Source organism: Scyliorhinus canicula, unplaced genomic scaffold (genome assembly GCF_902713615.1).
Source record: "Scyliorhinus canicula unplaced genomic scaffold, sScyCan1.1, whole genome shotgun sequence".
NCBI classification, from domain to species: Eukaryota; Metazoa; Chordata; class Chondrichthyes; order Carcharhiniformes; family Scyliorhinidae; genus Scyliorhinus; species Scyliorhinus canicula.
In genome coordinates, this window is record NW_024056010.1 from 560,999 (window position 1) to 584,314 (window position 23,316).

The window sequence follows — 23,316 nt, forward strand, 5'->3', positions numbered from 1 at the left end:
GTTCGTTGCGTCCAAAGTGGTGGCGGATAGTGCAGGTCGATATGTGATGGTGAGTGGGAGACTTCAGGGGGAGCGGGTGGTCTTGGTTAATGTTTATGCCCCCAACTGGGACATGCGGGCTTCATGTGGCGAATGCTGGGCCTGATCCCGGACCTGGAGACAGGGGGATTGATCCTGGGTGGGGACTTTAACACAGTACTGGATCCGGCTCTGGAACGCTCGAACTCCAGGATGGGCAGGAGGCCGGCAGCGGCCTCGGTGCTGAGGGGGTTCATGGATCAGATGGGGGGGGGGGGGTGGACCCTTGGAGGTTTTTGAAGCTGGGGGGTAGGGAGTTCTCCTTTTTCTCCCATGTTCATAAGGCGTACTCCCGGATTGACTTTTTCGTGCTTAGCAGTGCGCTGATCCCGAGAGTGGTGGGGGCGGAGTATTCGGCGATAGCCATTTCTGATCATGCCCCACATTTAGTGGATCTGGAGCTGGGGGAAGGGAAGGATCAAACCGCTGTGGAGGTTGTATGTGGGGCTTTTGGCAGAGGAGGAAGTGTGCGGGCGGATCCGGAGGGATATAGAGGGGTATCTGGAAACCAATGACAATGGGAAGGTGCAGGTTGGGATGGTTTGGGAAGCGCTAAAGGCAGTACTTAGAGGGGAGCTGATATCTATTCGGGTGCACAGGGAGAGGGGGGAGAGGGTCGAGAGGGAGAGGCTGGTGGAGGAGATGGTCAGGGTGGATTGGAGATATGCAGACACCCCGGAGGAGGGGCTTCTGAGGGAGCGGCGCATGCTCCAGGTGGAGTTTGACATTTTAACCATCCGTAAGGCGGAGGCGCAGTGGAGGAGGGCACAAGGGACGGTGTATGAGTATGGGGAGAAGGCAAGCCGGATGTTGGCTCACCAGCTCCGGAAGCGGGAGGCAGCTAGAGAAATTGGGGGAGCCACGGATGCAGGTGGGAATTTAGTGCGGGGTGGAAAGGACATCAATGGGGTGTTCAGAACCTTTTATGAGGGGCTGTACCGGGCGGTACCCCCCAGGGAAGCAGGTGGGATGGACCGCTTTTTGGATAAGCTGAAGTTCCCAAGAGTAGGGGACGAGCGGGTGGAGGGTTTGGGGGTCCCAATTGAGATGGAGGAGCTGGTGGAGGCGCTGGGAAGCATGCAGACAGGGAAAGCACTGGGGCCTGACGGGTTTTAAAAGAAATTTTCAGACTTGCTGGGCCCGCTGCTGGTGAGGACCCTGAATGAGGCCAGGGAGGAGGGAGGGGGGGGGGGGGGGGGGGGGGAGGGGGGGGGGGGGGCGCTCTGCCCCTGACAATGTCCAGGTCAATTATCTCTTTGCTCCTGAAGCAGGACAAGCACCCCCTTCAGTGTGGGTCTTATAGGCCGATCTCGCTCCTTTACGTAGATGTCAAGTTGTTGGAAAAGGTGCTGTCCAGGAGGGTGGAGGATGTGGTCCCGACGGTGATTCATGAGGACCAAACGGGTTTTGTAAAGGGGAGACAATTGAATGCCAACGTGCGGAGGCTCCTGAATGTTATAATGATGGCGCCGGCGGCTGGGGAGTCAGAAATAGTGGCGTCCATGGATGCGGAGAAAGCTTTTGATAGGGTGGAGTGGAGTTACCTGTGGGAGGTGTTGCAGAGGTTTGGGTTTGGTGAGGGGTTCATTAGCTGGGTGAGGTTGCTGTACAGCTCCCCGGTGGTGAGTGTGGTGACGAATGGGAGGACGTCGGCGGACTTTCGGCTTTCCAGAGGGGCGAGGCAGGGGTGCCCCTTGTCTCCCCTGCTCTTCGCATTAGCAATTAAGCCCCTGGCCATAGCGCTGAGGGACTCGAAGGATTAGAGGGGGATTGTGCGGGGGGGGGGGGGGGGGGGGGGGGGGTGTAGGAGCACCGGTTGTCGCTGTATGCAGATGATTTGCTGCTGTATGTTGCGGACCCGGCTGAGGGGATGCCAGAGGTGCTGAGGATACTTAAGGAGTTTGGGGATTTTTCGGGATATAAGCTAAATGTGGGGAAAAGCGAGCTGTTTGTCCTGCACCCGGGGGCTCAGTAGAGGCAGATTGGGGAACTCCCGTTTAGGAGGGCTGAGGGGAGCTTTAGGTATCTTGGGGTCCATGTGGCTAGGACCTGGGGGGCTATGCATAGGCTTAACGTTTCAAGGCTGGTGGGGCAGATGGAGGAGGAGTTCAGGAGGTGGGATGTGCTCCCGCTCTCGTTGGCGGGCAGGGTCCAGTCGGTTAAAATGACGGTGCTCACGAGGTTTTTGTTTCTCTTCCAGTGCCTAACCATGTTGATCCCGAAGGTTTTTTTTAGTAGGGCGAATAAGTCGATTCTGGGGTTCGTGTGGGCGCGGAAGACCCCGAGAGTAAGGAGGGTATTTTTGGAGCAAAGAAGGGAGGTAGGGGGCCTGGCGCTCCCCAACCTGCGTGGATATTATTGGGCGGCAAACCTGGCGATGATTCGCAGGTGGGTGACCGAAGGGGAGGGTGATGTATGGAAGAGACTGGAGGTAGCGTCCTGTGTGGGTACGAGTCTGGAGGCCTTGGTGACGGCCCCACTTCCACTCCCCCCGGCAAAGTACTCCACGAGTCCGGTGGTGGTTGCATCTCTTAAAATTTGGGGACAGTGGAGGTGGCATAGGGGGGAAGTGAAGGCCTCAGTTTGGGCCCCGATATGGGGCAATCACCGTTTTGCGCCAGGGAGAACGGGTGGGGGATTTGGGAGTTGGCACAGGGCAGGCATCAGACAGCTTGGGGACCTCTTCATGGATGGGAAGTTCGCAACTCTGGATGAGCTGGTGGGGTAGTGGAACCTCCCCCCTGGGAACGCTTTTAGGTATATGCAGGTCAGGGCATTTGTTAAGAGGCAGGTGGAGGAGTTTCCACGGCTGCCGCCAAGGGGGGTGCAGGACAGGGTGCTTTTGGGGACGTGGGTCGGGGAAGGGAAGATCTCGGCTATTTACCAACTGATGCAGGAGGAGGAGGAAGCCTCAGTAGATGAGCTCAAGCGAAATGGGAGGAAGAGCTAGGAGAAGAGACTGAGGATGGGACGTGGTCGGACGCCCCGGAGAGGGTGAATTCTTCCTCCAATTGCGCACGGCTCAGCCTAATTGAGCTGAAGGTGCTACACAGGACTCACATGATGGGGACAAGGATGAGCCGGTTTTTCAGAGGGGAAGACAGGTGTGGGAGATGTTCGGGTGGCCCGGCAAACCACACCCATATGTTTTGGGCATGTCCGGCTCTGGAGGGGTTTTGGAAGGGGGTGGCGGGGATTTTGTCGGAAGTGGGTGGGTCTAGGGTCAGGCCGGGCTGGGGGCTCGTGATCTTTGGGGTAACTTCGGAGCAGGGAGTGCAGGAAGCAAGAGAGGCCGGCATTCTGGCCTTTTGCGTCTCTCGTAGCCCGGCGCAGGATTCTGTTACACTGGAGGGATACGCGGCCCGCGAGTTCGGAGACCTGGGTCAACGACATGGCTGGGTTCATCAAGTTGGAGAGGATGAAATTTGCCCTGAGGGGGTCGGTACAGGGGTTCTTTCGGCGGTGGCAGCCCTTTCTCGATTTCCTGGCGAAGGGGTAGAGTGGTCGGTCACTGCAGCAACAACCGGGGTGGGGGGGGGGGGGGGGGGGGGGGTGCGTTTGGTGATGGTTGGCGGGGGGGGGGGTTTGCGGCAGTGGGTTTGTTATGTCATTTTCTTCTTTCTTGTATTGCTATTTGTTATTATTTATTTTGGCGGGGAGAGTTATTTTCTTGTGTTGGTGTGGAAACACGCTTTGTTTGTTTTAAATTGCGTTGAGAAAATTTGTTAATGTTATTGTTATTAAAAAACTTGAATAAAAATTATTTTTTTAAAAAAATTATTGAGATCCAATCCACTCCAGTACTGCCATCAACACACATTTTCACAGTCTCGCCTGGAGTTTGAGACAAATCAGCTTTCAAAATGATGCGGGGTTTCAGCCAATGAGGGAGATCCGGGATCAGCCCGCCCTTCATTCACGCTGATTGGTTGGAGGACCGGTTTCTGCTGCTCGGTCCCCCAGCCACGACCCCTCTTTCTATTGGTCAGGAGCTGTCTTCAATCAGCCGGGCATTGTGATGCAGAGCATGCGCAGTGTAGGTAGGAGCTGAGCTCGGTGATCGCGGATCTCCGGAGCCGATGAGAAACTGCGCGGTGAGACGAGAGGGATGGAGCCGGCGGGTGGGTTGGATATGAGGGCTTCCCAAACACCCGCAGCACGCTCCAAACCCCCAATATAAAGCTCAAATTCTTGCCTTTGCCTCCGAATGAGAAATAGCGAGTTCGTTGCCGCCATTTTCATAGAGGTGAGGCTCAGCCGGGCGTATCCATGGCCGCCATATTTATAGGTGGCAATCTCTGGCCAAACAGCCAATGAGGGACCTTCCGGTACCTGCCCCGCTGCTGCGGGACCTGCTTCCAACGCACATTGTGATTGGTCGGAGGATTTGCTGACCTAAAGTTCTCGAATCCCGCCCCTTCGCAATTGAAACAGAAACAACTAATTGAATTGTGGTTGAATGATCTCTGCTTCACCCCTGACTCTCCCACCATCTACCCTGTCTGTTTCTCTCCCTCACCTTGGTCACTCTTTCCCAGTGTCAATCCCACAAATTATCAGATTCAATCAACTCGATGTGTTTTATTTTTTTCTCTTTTTGTGGGTTCTCTCTCACTCCCTTATTTCTGTTTTAAATCAATCTCACAGGTTACAGTAAAGAGAGGATCTGCAATCGGGAAAGAGAAACTAATCCAAACATCACATCAGGACCTGACAGACTCAATTCATCAGGAGTGACGATCACCAGCCTTCGAACATGGCAGCAAAAATCACCATTCACCCAGGGACAAAACCGTGTAAATGTGGGGACTGTGGGAAGAGATTCAGTTACCCGTCTGAGCTGGAAATTCATCGGCGCAATCACACCGGGGAGAGGCCATTCACCTGCTTCGGGTGTGGGAAAGGATTCACGAGTTTCTCTTCCCTGCAGAAACACCAGCCCGTTCACGCTGACAAGAGGGAGTTTAAATGCTCTGACTGTGAAAAGAGATTTAAAAGCCTAAATGTACTGCGGATGCACCAGCGCATCCACACTGTGGACAGGCCATTCAAATGCTCACAATGCGGGAAGAGGTTCAGGGCATCATCTGAGCTGCTGATGCACCAGTGAGTTCATAGTGACAAGAGATCTTTCAAATGTCCGGAATGCGAAAAGTGCTATAAAAGGTCAGAGGAACTGCGGCGCCATCAACTTGTTCACACTGATGAGAGACCGTTCAGATGTTCTCAATGTGGGCATGGGTTCAGGCGATCAGCTGACCTTGTTCGACATCAGCGCACTCACTCTGGGGAGAAGCCTTTCATCTGTTCTGAATGTGGGAAGGGATTTGCTCAGTTATCACACTGGCGAACACACCAACAAGTTCATACTGAAGAGAGACCTTTTAAATGTCCAGACTGTAGGAAGTGCTTTAAAAGTTCAGAGAAACTGCGGATCCATCAACGTGTTCACTCTGACAAGAGACCGTTCAGGTGCCCTCACTGCAGGACTGGGTTCAAGCAATCAGGCAACCTCATTATACACCAACGCACTCACACTGGGGAGAGGCCTTTCATCTGCTCAGAGTGTGAGAAGGGATTCATTTGTTTATCCAACCTTAAGAGACATCGGCGAGTTCATCAATAATGCAGAGTTTAGATTCTGACAGCTGGGGTTTATTTCTTATGTCATTCACACACATTAGACATATCCTATACTCCATGCTTCATTCATATAGCAATAGACCATTATAGCTGTAAACATCCTTTTAAAATTTAAATCACTTAGTAACTGTATTGAACTAAAGATCAACAATAAACAGATCCCAGTCCAATCCTGCAGCTCCATATTGACAGGAGAAAGTTTGTTCTGTAACTTGAGGATGAGGTGGTGTAAACTCTGAATGTTGGTAATCTCATCTGTCGGCTTCTTAGACAGGCTGTTAACTTCTCAGATGTTGAAGGGATCACTCTTAAAGTATACTCACCAATTTATAACCTGAGACTGGACCCTGCTGTAACTAATAGCATCCATTTGTGCTGATTTACAGCGAAAATCCTGTGGAATCTTTGTTCCTTGTTTTATGAAATAGCTTCCCTCCGTTAGTGCTGAAATTCTGGATAACTCTGATTACGTTCAGATATGTCTACAGTCTATGGAATGTGTTGTGGCTCATGCGTCCCTACCTCTGAGCCAGAAGCTCTGGATTTGAATCCCACCCCAAGACTTGATGGCCAAGGAAGGAACGTTTATAACACAATCAAACAGGTTTAAGACCATAAGACATAGGAGCGGAAGTAAGGCCATTCGGCCCATCGAGTCCACTCCACCATTCACTCATGGTTGATTTCAACTCCATTTACCCGCTCTCTCCCCATAGCCCTTAATTCCTCGAGAAATCAAGAATTTATCAATTTCTGTCTTAAAGACACTCAATGTCCCGGCCTCCACCGCCCTCTGTGGCAATGAATTCCACAGACCTACCACTCTCTGGCTGAAGAAATTTCTCCTCATCTCTGTTCTAAAGTGACTCCCTTTTATTCTAAGGCTGTGCCCCCGCGTCCTAGTCTCCCCAGCTAATGGAAACAACTTCCCTACGTCCATCCTATCCAAGCCATTCATTATCTTGTAAGTTTCTATTAGATCTCCCCATAACCTCCTAAACTCCAATGAATATAATCCCACGATCCTCAGACGTTCATCGTATGTTAGGCCTACCATGATCGCCTCCTTTGCCTCCCTGATCGCCCGCCGTAGAATCCTGTTTGGCTGGCGGTCAGCAGCACCACCCAGAGCTGCAGACTGGATGTCCGACCTCTCGGAATCTCTCCAAATGGAGAAAATCAAATTTGCCATCCAAGGGTCAGACGATGGCTTCCACAGAACGTGGGAGCCATTCATGCAATTGTTCCGGGACCTGTTTGTGGCCAACGAGCAAATCCCACCATGGAGGTTTAGTGCCAACCTCCAAAATTCTCCCAAACCCGCCAATGGCTGGCGGTAAGAGTGGGAGAGAGTCCTGGTCAGCCATGCTTGATGTGGAGTGGCACCCCTCAAGCTATAAGCCTCTGGCGATAGACTAGCGAGTTGCTTCTGGAATAATTAGCTATGGAAACAGATTAAAGACTGCCTTAGTGCATCACTAGGAACGGGAAGAAGATTGGAATAAATGGTCTGTGTGCGCAGATTTAATTGTAATGTGTAACCAATGGACAAGTACGGGCAGCACGGTAGCATTGTGGATAGCATAATTGCTTCACAGCTCAAGGGTCCCAGGTTCGATTCCAGCTTGGGTCACTGTCTGTGCGGAGTCTGCACATCCTCTCTGTGTGTGCGTGGGTTTCCTCCGGGTGGTCTGGTTTCCTCCCACAGTCCAAAGATGTGCAGGTTAGGTGGATTGGCCATGATAAATTGCCCTTAGTGTCCAAAATTGCCCTTAGTGTTGGGTGGGGTTACTGGGTTCTGGGGATAGGGTGGAGGTGTGGGCTTGGGTAGGGTGCTCTTTCCAAGAGCCGGTGCAGACTCGATGGGCAGAATGGCCTCCTTCTGCACTGTAAATTCTATGTATCTATGTCTGAGACTCATTCAGCATATTTTATTGAGTTTTCGCATTTTACATCCAACAAATTACAAATTATTAGAAAAAAACATGCAAAAATTAAGATGTATATATTTTTTTTTTTAAATAATTTTTATTGAGAAATTTTGATTTTATACAACATTGACGCACCTCAGTAAAATACCAAAAATAACAATAATATTAACAATCATATACATTCGCCCCATCCCCATGAACAACCCAGCATTTTAACAACAACGCAAATTAACACACTATATAGTTACAGAATAAACACTACAATAATGCACCCCCCCCCCCGGGTTGCTGCTGCTATTGACCCAGTTACCTATCTCTGAGCCAGGAAGTCCAGAAAAGGCTGCCATCGTTTATAGAACCCTTGTATTGATCCTCTCAGGGCAAATTTGACCTTTTCCAATTTTATAAAACCCGCCATGTCACTGATCCAGGTCTCCACACTTGGGGGCCTTGCATCCTTCCATTGTAACAGAATCCTTCGACGGGCTACTAGGGACGCAAAGGCCAGGACACCGGCCTCTTTCGCCTCCTGCACTCCCGGCTCTACCGCAACTCCAAAAATCGCGAGTCCCCACCCTGGTTTGACCCTGGATCCAACCACCCTCGACACCGTCCCCGCCACCCCCTTCCAGTGCTGGGCATGCCCAGAACATATGGGCGTGGTTCGCAGGACTCCCCGAACATCTGGTGCACCTGTCCGCACCCCCGAAGAACCTACTCATCCTAGTCCCGGACATGTGGGCCCGGTGCAGCACCTTAATTGGATGAGACTAAGCCTCGCACTAGGAGAGAAGAGTTGACTCTCTCCAAGGCATCCGCCCAAGTCCCGTCCTCTATCTGCTCCCCGAGTTCCTCCTCCCATTTAGCCTTCAGCTCCTCCACTGACGACTCCTCCACCTCCTGCATTACCTTATAGATGTCAGACACCTTCCCCTCTCCTACCCACACCCCCGAAAGCACTCTGTCCATCGTCCCCTGCGAGGGCAGCAAAGGGAATCCCTCTACCTGTCGCCTAGCAAACGCCTTTACCTGCAGGTATCTGAACATGTTCCCCTGGGGAAGGCCAAATTTATCTTCCAGTTCCCCCAGGCCCACAAACCTCCCGCCAATAAACAGGTCCCTCAATTTGCTGATGCCGCCCTTTGCCACCCCCTGAATCCCCCATCCGTGTTCCCTGGGATGAACCGATGGTTGCCACCCAGTGGAGCCTCCATCGAGCCCCCTGTTTCCCCCCGATGCCGTCTCCATTGTTCCCAGATTCTTAGGGTCGCCGCCACCACCGGGCTCGTGGTAAACCTCTTAGGGGAGAGCGGCAACGGTGCCGTTACCATGGCACCCAGGCTCGTACCTCTACATGACGCCATCTCCATTCTTTTCCATGCCGCCCCTCCCCCCTCCATCACCCATTTACGCACCATTGACACATTGGCTGCCCAATAGTACCCCAGAAGGTTGGGCAGTGCCAGCCCACCTCCATCCCTTCCTCGCTCCAGGACACCCTCCTCACTCTCGGAGTCCCATGTGCCCACACAAAACTCAGAATACTGCTAGTCACTCTCCTAAAGAAGGCCCTGGGGATAAATATGGGCAGGCACTGAAAAAGGAACAAGAACCTCGGAAGCACTGTCATTTTGACGGACTGCACCCTCCCCGCCAACGACAATGGTAGCATGTCCCACCTCCTGAACCTCCTCCATCTGATCTACCAGCCTGGTAAAGTTATGCTTGTGGAGAGTCCCCCAGTCCCTGGCCACTTGCACCCCCAGGTACCTAAAGCTCTCCCCTGCCCGCCTAAGCGGGAGCCTACCAATTCCTTCCTCCTTGTCTCCAGGGTGCACCACAAACACCTCGCTCTTGCCTAAGTTTAATTTATAACCCGAGAAGGTCCCAAACTCGGCTAGTAACTCCATCACTCCCGGCATCCCTCCCACCGGGTCCGCCACATACAGTAACAGGTCGTCGGCATACAACGACACCCTATGTTCCTCTCCACCTCGCACCAAGCCTCTCCACCTCTCTGAATCTCTCAATGCCATCGCCAGTGGCTCGATTGCCAGTGCAAACAACAAGGGGGACAGGGGGCAACCCTGCCTGGTCCCTCGGTAAAGCCGGAAGTACTCCGACCTCCTCCTATTCGTGGCCACGCACGCCATCGGGGCCTCATATAGCAGCCTCACCCATCTAATAAACCCTTCACCAAATCCAAACCTCACCAACACCTCCCATAGGTACCCCCACTCCACTCTATCGAAGGCCTTCTCCGCATCCAGTGCCACCACTATCTCTGCCTCCCCCTCAATCGCCGGCATCATAATGACATTCAGCAATCTCCGCACATTCGTGTTCAGCTGCCTTCCCTTCACAAAACCTGTCTGGTCCTCGTGCACAACCCCTGGCACACAGTCCTCTATCCTGGTGGCCAGGATTTTTGCCAGCACCTTAGCGTCCACGTTGAGGAGAGATATGGGCCTGTATGAACCACACTGCTGGGGGTCCTTGTCCCTCTTTAAAATTAACGAGATCAGCGCCCGTGACATCGTCGGAGGCAAAGTCCCCCCCTCCCACGCTTCATTGAGTGTTCGCACCAGCAAGGGGCCCACTAGATCCACAAACTTTTTATAAAATTCCACCGGGAACCCATCCGGCCCCGGTGCCTTCCCTGACTGCATCTGCCCGATCCCCTTAACTAGCTCCTCCAGCTCAATTGGCGCACCCAACCCCTCCACCTTCTCCTCCTGCACCTTCGGGAAAGAAAGCCCGTCCAGGAACCTCTCCATTCCCCTCCTCTCCCCCGTTGGCTCCGACCGGTACAGTTCCCCGTAAAAATCCTTGAAGACCTCATTCACCTCTACCCCCTTCCGCACCACATTCCCACTCTTATCTCTCACTCCAGCAATCTCCTTAGCCGCATCCCGCTTACGCAGCTGATGAGCCAGCATCCTACTCGCCTTTTCACCATGTTCGTACACTGCCCCTTGTGCCTTCCTCCACTGTGCCTCCGCCTTTCTAGTGGTCAGCAAATCAAATTTAGCCTGCAGGCTGCGCCTCTCCATTATATACAGGCAAGCATCTTCATAATAATATCTGTGGCCACCCCTTTTAACCGGCATACATATTTTACATTCCCCAATATGGCTGAGGCACATGTTTATAGGCATTTATTTACAGTTTGGTTTTGGGCCTTAGCTTGCCATCAGACTGTCGCTTGCGGCTTTGTCCTTCCTTTTTTTTTGGAATAATTTTTATTCAAGTTTTCAACAACAAGTTTTATCACAACAGAGAAAAACAGTAACCCCTCCCCTCCAATACAAAAACAATAAATTAACAAGAAAAAGAAATAAGCATAAAACCATGAGAACAAACCCCCATAACGAACCCGTAGCCGCCCCCCTCCCCGGCTACCTTCCCCCGATTCCCGTCCATTTTCCCCCTGATTCTTGGCCACCCGGCTATTCTTCTGCTTGCTCATTGGCCACAAACAGGTCCCGGAACAGTTGCATGAATGGCTCCCACGTTCTGTGGAAGCCGTCGTCTGACCCTTGGATGGCAAATTTGATTTTCTCCATTTGGAGAGATTCCGAGAGGTCGGACAGCCAGTCTGCAGCTCTGGGTGGTGCTGCTGACCGCCAGCCAAACAGGATTCTACGGCGGGCAATCAGGGAGGCAAAGGCAATGGCGTCCGCCCTCCTCCCCAGGAATAGATCTGGCTGGTCTGAAACCCCGAAGACTGCCACTATTGGGCATGGCTCCACCCTCACCTCAACCACTTTGGACATAGCCTCGAAGAAGGCTGTCCAGTACTCCACAAGTCTGGGGCAAGACGAGAACACGTAGGGCAGCACGGTAGCATTGTGCATAGCACAATCGCTTCACAGCTCAAGGTCCCAGGTTCGATTCCGGCTTGGGTCACTGTCTGTGCGGAGTCTGCACATCCTCCCCGTGTGTGCGTGGGCTTCCTCCGGGTGCTCCGGTTTCCTCCCACAGTCCAAAGATGTGTAGGTTAGGAGGATTGGCCATGATAAATTGCCCTTAGTGTCCAAAATTGTCCTTAGTGTTGGATAGGGTGGAGGTGTTAACCTTGGGTAGGGTGCTCTTTCCAGGAGCTGGTGCAGACTCGATGGGCCGAATGGCCTCCTTCTGCACTGCAAATTCTGTGTAAATTCTATGTGGGCGTGGTTCGCCGGGCCTCTTTGGAACCGTTCACATCTGTCCTCCACCTCCGGGAAGAACCTACTCATACGGTTTCTTGTTAAGTGGGCTCTATGTACCACTTTTAGCTGCGTCAGGCTGAGCCTTGCGCACGTGGAGGTGGAGTTGACCCTAAGCAGTGCTTCGCTCCAGAATCCCCACCCTATCTCAATCCCCAGCTCATCCTCCCATTTCTTTCTTGTTGCGTCCAGTACAGTGTCGGCCCTTTCTACCAATCGGTCATACATGTCGCTACAGTTCCCTTTATCTAGGATACTTGCATCCAGTAGGTCTTCCAGTAGTGTCTGTCGTGGCAGTTGTGGGTACGTCCTTGTCTCCTTTCGTAAAAAGTTTTTGAGCTGCAGATACCGTAGCTCGTTCCCCCTGGCTAGCCAAAATTTCTCTGTCAGTTCGTCCAGCGTTGCGATCCTGCCGTCTGTGTATAGGTCCCTGACTGTCAGTGTCCCTCCGACCTTTTGAAGGTGGCGTCAGTCAGTGCTGGTGTGAACCTATGGTTGTTGCAGGTGGGAGCCTTGTCCGACATTTTGGTCAGGCCAAATTGCTGCCGCAGTTGGTTCCAGGATTGGAGGGTGGCTGTCACCACTGGGCTGCTGGAGTGTTTTTTGGGTGGGGATGGGACTGCTGCCGTGGCGAGGGCCCGGAGGGAGGCCCCCATGCAGGAGGCCTCCTCCGCACGCACCCACTCAGCCTCTGGCTCCTGGATCCATCCCCTTACTCGCTTGGCTGTTGCCACCCAGTGGTAGATTGTAGGTTTGGGAGGGCTAGCCCCCCCCTGAATTTTGTTTTTTGTAGGACCTTCTTTGGGATCCGCGCATTTTTACCCCCCCATCCGAACGCCATGATTAGTTTGTCCAGCGCTTTGAAAAAGGCCTTGGGGATGTAGATGGGAATGGATCTAAAGAGGAACCTGGGCAGTACGACAATTTTGATCGTCTGGACTCTCCCCGCGAGGGAGAGTGGGAGTGTGTTCCATCTTTGCAGTCCTTTTTTACTTCCTCCATCAGGCTGGTGAGGTTCCATTTGTGGATCCCTTTCCAGTCATGGGCTATTTGGATCCCCAAGTCGCGGAATTTGTGTCAGGCTTGTTTGAACAGCAGCCCCTTTAGTGCTGCCCCCCGCCCCCCTTGCGGGTGTACTGGGAAGATCTCGCTTTTGCTCATGTTGAGTTTGTAGCCCGAGAAGGCTCCAAACTCTTTCAGGAGCGCGATGATTCTGTCCATGCTGCTTTATGGGTCTGAGATGTAGAGGAACAGATCATCAGCATAGAGTGAGGCTCTGTGCTCTCTGCCTCCCCTTCGGATCCCCCTCCAATTTTTTGCTGCCCTGAGCGCGATCGCTAGCGGTTCGATTGCTAGTGCGAACAGCAGCGGGGACAGTGGGCATCCTTGTCTGGTGCCCCTGTGCAGCTGGAAGTATTGGGAGTTGGTATTGTTGGTCCGTACGCTCGCCATGGGAGCGTTGTATAGGAGCTTTACCCAAGCGGTGAACCCTGTTCCAAGTCCGAACCGCTCCAGTTGCTCTATGAGGTATTGCCATTCGACTCTGTCGAAGGCCTTTTCTGCGTCCAGGGAGACGATCACCTCTTGTGTTCTCTCCCCGGAGGGGGTCATTATCACGTTCAGCAGGCGCCTGATGTTCGAGGTAAGCGGTCTATCTTTGACGAAGCCCGTCTGCTCTTCTGTGACCACCTCAGGTACACCGTCTTCTAGCCTTTTGGCTAGGATTTTGGCCAGTATTTTGGCGTCTGCGTTCAGCAGATATATGGGTCTGTATGACCCACATTCCGTTGGGGTCTTTGTCTTTCTTAGGTAATCAGCGAGATTGAGGTCGTGTGCTAATGTGGGTGGCAGTGTGCCCCTAGCTAGCGAGTCTGTGAACATCTCCCGCAGGTGCGGGGCCAGCGCTGTCGCAAATTTTTTGTAGAAGTCCGCCGGGAATCTGTCCGATCCCGGCGCCTTCCCCGTCTGCATGGAGCTCATGCTGTCCATGATCTCTCCCATGCTAGTGGTGCTTCCAGGTCCCGTTTTCTGCCCTCTCCCACGACTGGTATGTCCAGTCCATCAAGGAACCAGATTCATCCCAGCCCTTCCCCGTTGGGGGCTCTGAGGTGTACAGCTCTTGGTAGAAGGCCTTGAAGGTTTTGTTAATCCTCTCTGGTTCTGTTTCCAACGTGCCTCCGGTACCCCTGATTGCGCAATTTCTCTGGTGGCTGCCTGCTTTCTCAGCTGGTGTGGCCAACAGGCGGCTGGCTTTGTCTCCGTGTTCGTACAGGGTCCCGCGCGCCTGGCGGAGTTGGTGCACTGCTTTCCTGGTGGAGAGCAGGTCAAAGTTCCTTTGTAGTACTTTCCTCTCCGCCAGGAGCTCTATGGTCGGGGCCTCAGAGTATTTACGGTCTACCACCAGTATGGAGTTGACCCAGCTTCTGCCTAGCCACCTGCCGCTTCATGTGCTGATTCGTTTCGCCTGAGCTGGCTTGCCCTTTGTCCCGTCTGCTTCTGGGTGCCCCCTCTCCCTTGGCTCCCTTCTGGCGTTTTTTTCTCCCCCTTCCCTTTCATCCTTTTCTTCTCCCCTTGTTTTTCTTTCCCCCCTTTTCCCGCACCCTATTTTTATTTTATTTTTACTTTTTTGTCTTTTCCTTTTTTCCCCCCTCTCTTCCCTTCTTTCCTTTACCACTTTATTTGATTCATTTATTAATCTCTTTGGACTGTGTGGGATGAAACCGGAGCACCCAGAGGAAACCACGCACACACGGGGGAGAATGTGCAGACTCCGCACAGACAGTGACTGGGAATCGAACCTGGGACCCTGCACAATACCCGGGGACTGATTGACGGCGGGTTTGGACCAATAGAAAAAGGGGGCGGGGTGGAAGACCGAACAAGAGCGGCTGGACCTCCAACCAATCAGAGTGAATGGGAGGCGGAGCAAAGCTCTTGCTTCCCTCCGCCTGCGCACGACCACCCTGGCCTGTCTCGGGGAAAAGCCCGAGCAGCGTTCGCTGGTTGAACTGTCGTATACGAGCTTCGTTTTCGGGGATTGGGGCTGCACGGAGTGTTTAAGGAACCTCCTGACCCATCCACCGGCTCCATCCCTCCCTCATACCTCAGCGGGCGGGATCTGACCGGCGGAGTATTTCCAATACTGCCTGAATCGTCAGCTGTCATCGGCACTGCGCATGCTCGAATCAAGTGGGAGACACCGGGGCTCAGCCCCGCCCCTCATTCACTCCGATTGCTTGGAGGACAAGTTGCTCCGTTCGGTCCTCCAGTCCAGCCCCTCTCTTCCTATTGGACAACAGCTGCCGTCAATCACTCCCTGGGCATTTTGAGCTGGCGCATGCGCAGTACCGATGCTGTGCTCGGCTGGGAGGTTCACTGAAGCGGTTTTGGGGCTTCACTACTTTAGTTTATGTTTGGTGTTCGTTTTTTTTTGTGATTTTTGAGACCTGCACATTTATGTTCATATGCAGGATTAAGCCAGCATCTGCATGATGCTGGGTGTGAAAAGAACTAAGAAAAAGAACATAACGTAAATAATGTATAAAACAAAAGAAGGGAGTGCTGCTAAAACAACGAGTGGAGCACAACCCAAATGGAACAAGAAAGGGAACAGAAACTTATCTAAAACCTGTCAAATTAGAGTGTGAAAATCGGGGTCGATAAGCAATCCAACCCCTGCGGTGCCCACCGAGCACGGAAATCTTCCAGTGTGCCCGTGGACACCGCATGCTCCCTCTCCAGGGACAGCCGGCCACGAACGAGGCCGCGGAAGAGGGGCAGACAGTCAGGCTGGACGACACCCTTGCTCGCCCACTGCCTGGACTGATAAATGGCTAATTTGGCCAAGCCCAGGAGCAGGTTCACGAGGACGTCTTCCGCCTTCCCCGCCCCTCGCCGCACCGGATGTCTGTACATCAGGAGTGTGGGGCTGAAGTGCAAACAAAACCTCAACAACAACGTTGTCAAGAAATCAAAGGGGGAGTGCAGCCTGGGACAGACAACATAAACATGCTCTACGGTCTCCACCAGGCCGCAAAAGGAGCAGGTCTCTGGCACAGCCGCAAAGTGGTGAATCCGATAGATGTACGGCACTGCCATGTGCAGCACCCTCCACCCCAGGTCCCCAAGTTTTATGGGGAGGACGCCTCTATAGAGGGACCCCAGCAGGGACCTCCGCTGCCGGACGGCAACGAGGCACACCAAGGCATGTCCAGACGGAGGGCGAGGGAAACAATGTGTAAGGTGTGCAACAGAAGGCCGTACAGGCAACCCCTCCGCTCAGTGCAAAATGCCACGGAGGGTATTTCCATGAGGCGGCTGGGGCTGTGGGGTGCCAGCGCCCAGCGGGAGCGCAGGGCCCTGGGACCAATGTGAAATTCTGTCCGAGCGGGGGTCCGCTCAGACGGGATGCCACCGCACAACCACACCGTCTTTAGCTCCACTATGCCCGCAGGGACGAGCACGGCCGTTTTGAGGCCTTGGATGGCATGGCCGTGTGCTGGACAGACCCCACCCCGCGCTCGGCTAGCTCGTGGGGTGTCAGCCAGCCCACCCCTCCGCCGCCCAGCGCGTCCCCAATCCTGGTCACCCCGGCATCCACAGCCCTCCGCTCCACCAGCCACCAGAATGGAAATTGGCGGAGGTGCGGATTCCTGAGCAGCGGCTCCCTCGCGAGGGCCAGAACTCCTGACAGGGGAGAGCTGCGGCGCGTGGCGACCATGTTCCAGACTTTGAGGAGGTCCTGGTACAAGACGGGCAGCGCCAACAAGAGTTCCAAAGACCCTGCTGGTCAACAAACAGGAGCTGCACGTCATAGTTCAGGCCGTGCACCTGGCAGAAGAAATACGTTGCCAGGGCACACCATCGTGGAGGAGGCTTGACGTACAGGTCACCAGTCACCAGACTCCTAAATGACCCTCTTATGGACTGACCTCATTAACACTACACCCATGTCTGCTTCATCCGATGCCAATGCTTATGTAGTACATTGTATATACTGTGTTGCCCTATTATGTATTCTCATGTATTTTCTTGAATTCTGTGTAATTCCCTTTTCTTCCCATGTACTGAATGATCTGTTGAGCTGCTTGCAGAAAAATACTTTTCACTGTACTCATACACGTGACAATAAACAAATCCAATCCAATCCAATCCAAGGGTATCACTGCAGAGTTCTGAAGGGGAAAGTCGCAATCTGGCTGCGAAGGCAGACCAGCGTCTGACCGCCCTCCGCAATCGGGAGATTCAACACGTCCACAGCGACCCAGTGCAATCGTTTGTCCCAGAAGAATCAAAGCAGGGTTCTCTGGATGCGTGTGACAAAATCAGGGGAAGGGTCAAAGTGACCAGCCGGTACCACAGCATAGAGGCAACCAGCTGGTTTATGATGAGAACTCCACCCCTGTACGACAGCACTCGGAGCAGTCCTGTCCAGCGTCCCTTGCGAGCGGTGACCTTGGTCTCCAGCTCCTGCAGTTCATCAGCCAGGCTTCCTCTGCCGGGCAAAGATGGACTCCCAAGTACAGGATATTGGCCCGACTCCAGTGAAGGGGCCTGAGCTCCTCTGGGAGGGGGTCCATCTGCCACGGACCGACCAGGAGTCCAGAACATTTAGCCCAGTTGATCCGTGCGGAAGACGCGGCGGAATAGACAGCCTGGCACTCTTGCTCCTCTGCAGGTCACCGAGTCAGTGAACATGAGAAGCACGTCATCAGCGTAAGCAGAGAGGACCACCTCCATGTCCGGCTCGCGAAGAACCAGCCCCCGTTCACCTCCTCCTCAGGAGGCACAGGAAAGGCTTCAGGCAAAGAGAATAACGTTGGCCGGACAGGGGGGCAGCCCTGACGCACTCCTCTCCAAAGCGAAGGGACACCTTCAGGGACCCGTTAACCTTAATCAGACACTCCAAGGCGGCGTACAGTAATCGGATCCAGGCGACAGAATGCGACCCGAACCCGAAATCTCGCAGAGTCCCGAACAAATACTCGTGCCCCACCCTGTCGAACGCCTTCTCCTGGTCAAGAGACAAGAAGGCGCTCGACATACCAGTCCTCTGGGAGAAATGAACAATGTTCCGGACCAGGTGGATGTTATCAAACATTGTGCGGTCCGGGACTGTGTAGGACTGGTCAGGGTGGATCATGTGGTCCAGCATGGGGCCAAGGTGTAAAGACAGCACCTTGGCAAAGATTTTGTAGTCTGTGCTGAGGAGGGAGACTGGTCGCCAGTTCTTAATTTGGTGGAGATGCCCCTTCTTGGGCAGCAGGGCAATGACGGCCCTGCGCCACGAAAGGGGCATCTCCCGGGTCACATACATTCCCCCAGGACCCCCGCGTAGTCGTTCCCCAGGACGTCCCAGAACTCCACGGTCAGCCCGTCCAGCCCTGGGGTTTTCCCCCGTGACAGACTGTCCAGGGCGCCAGTCAGCTCTTGGAGGTTGATGGGATCATCGAGCTTCCCGGCGCCCTCCGGGCCGACCTGCGGCAGGTCCTCCCACAGAACTCTGCAAGCGTCCTCGCTGGACGGATCCGGAGAGAAGAGGTCAGAATAAAAATCCCTAATCAGGATCCTGACCCCCCTCCGGATGCGAGACGAGGGACCCGTCGTCGGCCAGCAGCGTAGAAATCTGCCGACGGGCCCCCCGTCCTCTTTCCAGCGAGTAGAAGAAGTGGGAGCCGCGCACCATAATCCATCAGGAGACGGATCCGCAACCTCACCCTACGCGCCGCGGGACCCGGCAAGTTGCAGGTCCCATAGCGTGCCGTCTTCTCTCTGTACACCAGACCCAGGGCCGGGTCCTCATCGGGCTGAGCAAGACGTGACTCCAGATCGAGGAGTTCCTCAGCCAATTTGGTGATCGTGGGAGTTCCGCCTCGCCGTAGACCCCTTTGTGTACCCCGACAGAAGGCACGGACGTGAGTCTTGCCCATGTCCCACCATAGCCTCAAGGAGGGGAAGCCACCCCGCTTCCTTCTCCAGCCGGCCCAGAAACGGCGGAACGAGTCCAGGAAACCGCTCGTCCTCCAGCAGCAGGTTGTTAAAGTGCCAGTGCGCGGACCGTGTCTGAGCGCGGGACGAGGCGAACCCCGCCCACACCAGGTGGTGATCCGAGCACGGCACCTGGACGCTCTGAATGGAGGCTGCACATAGGTGTACGCCCGCAATTCAGGATGGAGAGTCTGCCAGACGTCCACCAAGTCAAAGGACCTAACCAGGTCCCTCAACTTCACCACCGCCGACGAGCTGCGCTGGACTCCACCACGGTCTTTGTCCTGGAGGGTGCAATAAAAATCTCCTCCGAGGACGATGCACTCGCCCACCGGGATGGTGCCAAAAAAGAGTGGACACTTTTCGAAAGAAAGTCCACTGCTGCGGTCCTTCTGCCGGAGCGTACACGTTTATAAAGTGGATCAGCACTGCCCTGTCACGGACCTTCAGGTGCCGCAGACGGCCTGGCACTGGCTCCTTGACCCCCAAGATCTCCGGCTAAAAATGTGGAGCCAACAAGATAGCCACCCCGCCCGAACGTGGGGCCAGGTGACTCATGAAGACTCCTCCTTGCCACTCCAGGGTCCACTGAGCTTCATCACCCGGAATGGGTTTCCTGCAGGAAGCACACCCCGTACTTTCCATCCAGAAGGATAGAAAAGATCTGGAAACAAAGAACAAAGAAAATTACAGCACAGGAACAGGCCCTTCGGCCCTCCCAGCCTGCACCAATCCAGATCCTTTATCTAAACTTGTCTCCTATTTTTCAAGGTCTACTTCCCTCTGTTCCCGCCCATTCATATACCTGTCTAGATGCTTCTTAAATGATGCTATCGTGCCCGCCTCTACCACCTCCACTGGTAAAGCGTTCCAGGCACCCACCACCCTCTGCGTAAAAAAACTTTCCACGCACATCTCCCTTAAACTTTCCCCCTCTCACTTTTTGAAATCGTGACCCCTTGTAACTGACACCCCCACTCTTGGGAAAAGCTTGTTGCTGTCCACCCTGTCCAGCCCTCTCAATTTTGTAGACCTCAATCAGGTCCCCCCTCAACCTCCGTCTTTCCAAAGAAAACAATCCTAATCTACTCAACCTTTCTTCATAGCTAGCATCCTCCATACCAGGCAACATCCTGGTGAACCTCCTCTGCACCCTCTCCAAGGCATCCACATCCTTCTGGTAATGTGGTGACCAGAACTGCACGCAGTATTCCAAATGTGGCCGAACCAAAGTCCTATACAACTGTAACATGACCCGCCTACTCTTGTACTCATACCCCGTCCGATGAAGGCAAGCATGCTGTATGCCTTCTTGACCAATCTATCAACCTGCGTTGCCACCTTCAGGGAACAATGGACCTGAACTCCTAGATCTCTCTGCACATCAATTTTCCCCAAGACCCTTCCATTGACTATTTAGTCCGCTCTTGAATTTGATCTTCCAAAATGCATCACCTCGCATTTGCCTGGATTGAACTCCATCTGCCATTTCTCTGCCCAACTTACCAATCTATCTATATTTTGTTGTATTCTCTGACAGTCCTCCTCGCTATCTGCAACTCCACCAATCTTAGTAATCATCTGCAAACTTGGTAATCAGACCACCTATACCTTCTTCCAGGTCATTTATGTAGATCACAAACAACAGTGGTCCGAACACGGATCCCTGTGGAACACCACTAGTCACCCTTCTCCATTTTGAGACACCCCCTTCCACCACTACTCTCTGTCTCCTGTTGCCAGTTCTTTATCCATCTAGCTAGTACACCCTGAACCCCATACGACTTCACTTTTTCCATCAACCTGCCGTGGGAAACCTTATTAAACGCCTTACTAAAGTCCATGTATACGACATCTACAGCCCTTCCCTCATCAATTAACTTTGTCACTTCCTCAAAGAATTCTATTAGGTTTGTAAGGCATGACCTTCCCTGCACAAAACCATGCTGCCTATCACTGATAAGTCTATTTTCTTCCAGATGTGAATAGATCCTATCCCTCAGTATCTTCTCCAACAGTTTGCCTACCACTGACGTCAAGCTCACAGGTCTATAATTCCCTGGATGGTTCGACTACACTGGGAGCTGTGTCAACGTTGGTGATCTCCATTTAGAAAAAGGAAATAGAGGCACTAGATAAGGTGCAACAAAGATTAATAATAGAACATAGAACAGTACAGCACAGAACAGGCCCTTCGGCCCTCGATGTTGTGCCGAGCAATGATCACCCTACTCAAACCCACGTATCCACCCTATACCCGTAACTCAACAACCCCTCCCCCTTAACCTTACTTTTTAGGACACTACGGGCAATTTAGCATGGCCAATCCACCTAATCCGCACATCTTTGGACTGTGGGAGGAAACCGGAGCACCCGGAGGAAACCCACGCACACACGGGGAGGACGTGCAGACTCCGCACAGACAGTGACCCAGCCGGGAATCAAACCTGGGACCCTGGAGCTGTGAAGCATTTATGCTAACCACCATGCTACCGTAATGTACAGAACTGAGAGCATTTAACACTCAGGAAAGGCTGGGGCTGCTTTTTTCTGGAAAAGAGAAGACTGATGGGTGACCTGGTGGATGTCTTTGAGATTATGAAGGGATTCAATAATCCAATAGGAATTTCAGTGGAAACCTCTTTACCCAGTGAGTGGTGAGAATGTGGAACTCGTTACCACAGTGAGTGGTTGAGATGAACAGCATGAATCCATTGAACGTAAAACTAGATACATACATGAGGGCGAAAGGAATAGAAGGAGATGCTGATGGATGGAGAGCTAACCGATCCCCATGTAAATCTGTAATAATAGTGGATGCATTGGTGGTCATCTTCCAGGATTCCATAGACTCTGGAACAGTTCCTGCAGATTGGAGGGTGGCTTATGTAACCCCACTATTTGAAATGAGAGAGAAACAGGGAATTATAGGCCAGTAAACCTGACATTGACAGTGGGGAAAATTCTAGAATCCATTATCAAAGATTTTATAGCAAAGTACTGAGAAAACAGTGGCAGGATCGGACAGAGTCAGCATGGATTTATGACGGGGAAATCATGCTTGACTACATCGACTGGAATTCTTCCAGGGTGTAACTGGTAGAGTTGACGAGGGGAAGCCAGTGGATGTGGTATATTTGGATTTTCAGGTGGCTTTTGACAAAGTAAAATAAGAGATTAGTGTGTAAATTTAAAGCACATGTGATTCGGGGTAGTGTATTGAGATGGATAAAAAAAACTGGTTGGCAGACAGGAAACAAAGAGGAGGAATTAATGGTCTTTTTCAAACTGGCAGGCCGTGCCTAGTGGGGTACCGCAGAGATCGGTGCTTGGGCCCAGATATTCACAAGACAGATTAATGATTTTTAAAAAATTTTAAATACCCAATTCTTTTTTCCAATTAAGGGGCAATTTAGCGTGGCCAATTCACCTACCCTGCACATCTTATTAATAATAACAATAATAATCTTTATTGCCACAAGTAGGCTTGCATTAACACTGCAATGAAGTCACTGTGAAAAGAGTTGGATGATAAGCCATGATCATAATGAATTGCAGAGCAGGCTGAAGTTAAAAACTCACCACTATTCTGAGAACTCCCCCGATACCAAAAAGTGTCGATATTCTAAATGGTGAACAGGGATTCTCACTCCCTGACTCCGATGCAGACTTAGGTGGGTGCTATTCAGGTCAAACTATATTTTCAAGTTATCCCCCGGTATAACCCATACCTTCACAGAAGAATTTTACCTACTTACCACTTTAGTAGCATCGGTATCCTGGGTCCTGCGTTGCTAAGTAAAGTAGGCTTTGTAATAACCACTGTGTCAGGTTAAAACTTTTAAGTTATTTTATTCTTATATTTCTTCTTTTAAAAGATGCAATCACTGCCTTTACAGAAAAGTAAAAAGATTTTGCTTCTGGATTCTCCTGGTTGGGTGAAGGGACCTTCAGGCCCACCTTGACAATCACTCTTCTTTAGCTTTTGGTCTTCCTCAGATGTATTAGCTGTTCTGCTTGGTTGCTATGCTCCATCTTTCCCATGTACTGAGCTATAAGAGCTGGTTCTGAGCTGACTCTGCCTCCTCTCTAAATTCTGGTCTTCATTAGATATATTAGCTGTTTTAGCTCGGCTGCTTTGCTCTGTCCCTTTGCAATGACCGAGCTATGAGAGCTGACTCTGAGCTGACTCTTGTTTCTTCTCTGCTCCTTTCTCAGCGTTTGAAATGAAATGAAAATTGCTTATTGTCACGAGTCGGCTTCAATGAAGTTACTGTGAAAAGCCCCTAGTCGCCACATTCCGGCGCCTGTCCGGGTAGGCTGGTACGGGAATCGAACTGTGCTGCTGGCCTGCTTGGTCTGCTTTAAAAGCCAGCGATTTAGCTGAGTGAGCTAAGCCAGCCCCTCGTTTATATATCTTGCTAACAGTTAAAATTTTTATTACTTTATTGTAAAGTAATTTTTATTTC

At 52.4% G+C, this 23,316-nt stretch overlaps 1 pseudogene; it reads right to left on the minus strand.

Moving 5' to 3' along the window:
- LOC119961454 overlaps positions 1-23,316 on the minus strand; it is a 36,780-nt pseudogene that overhangs the window by 12,063 nt on the left and 1,401 nt on the right.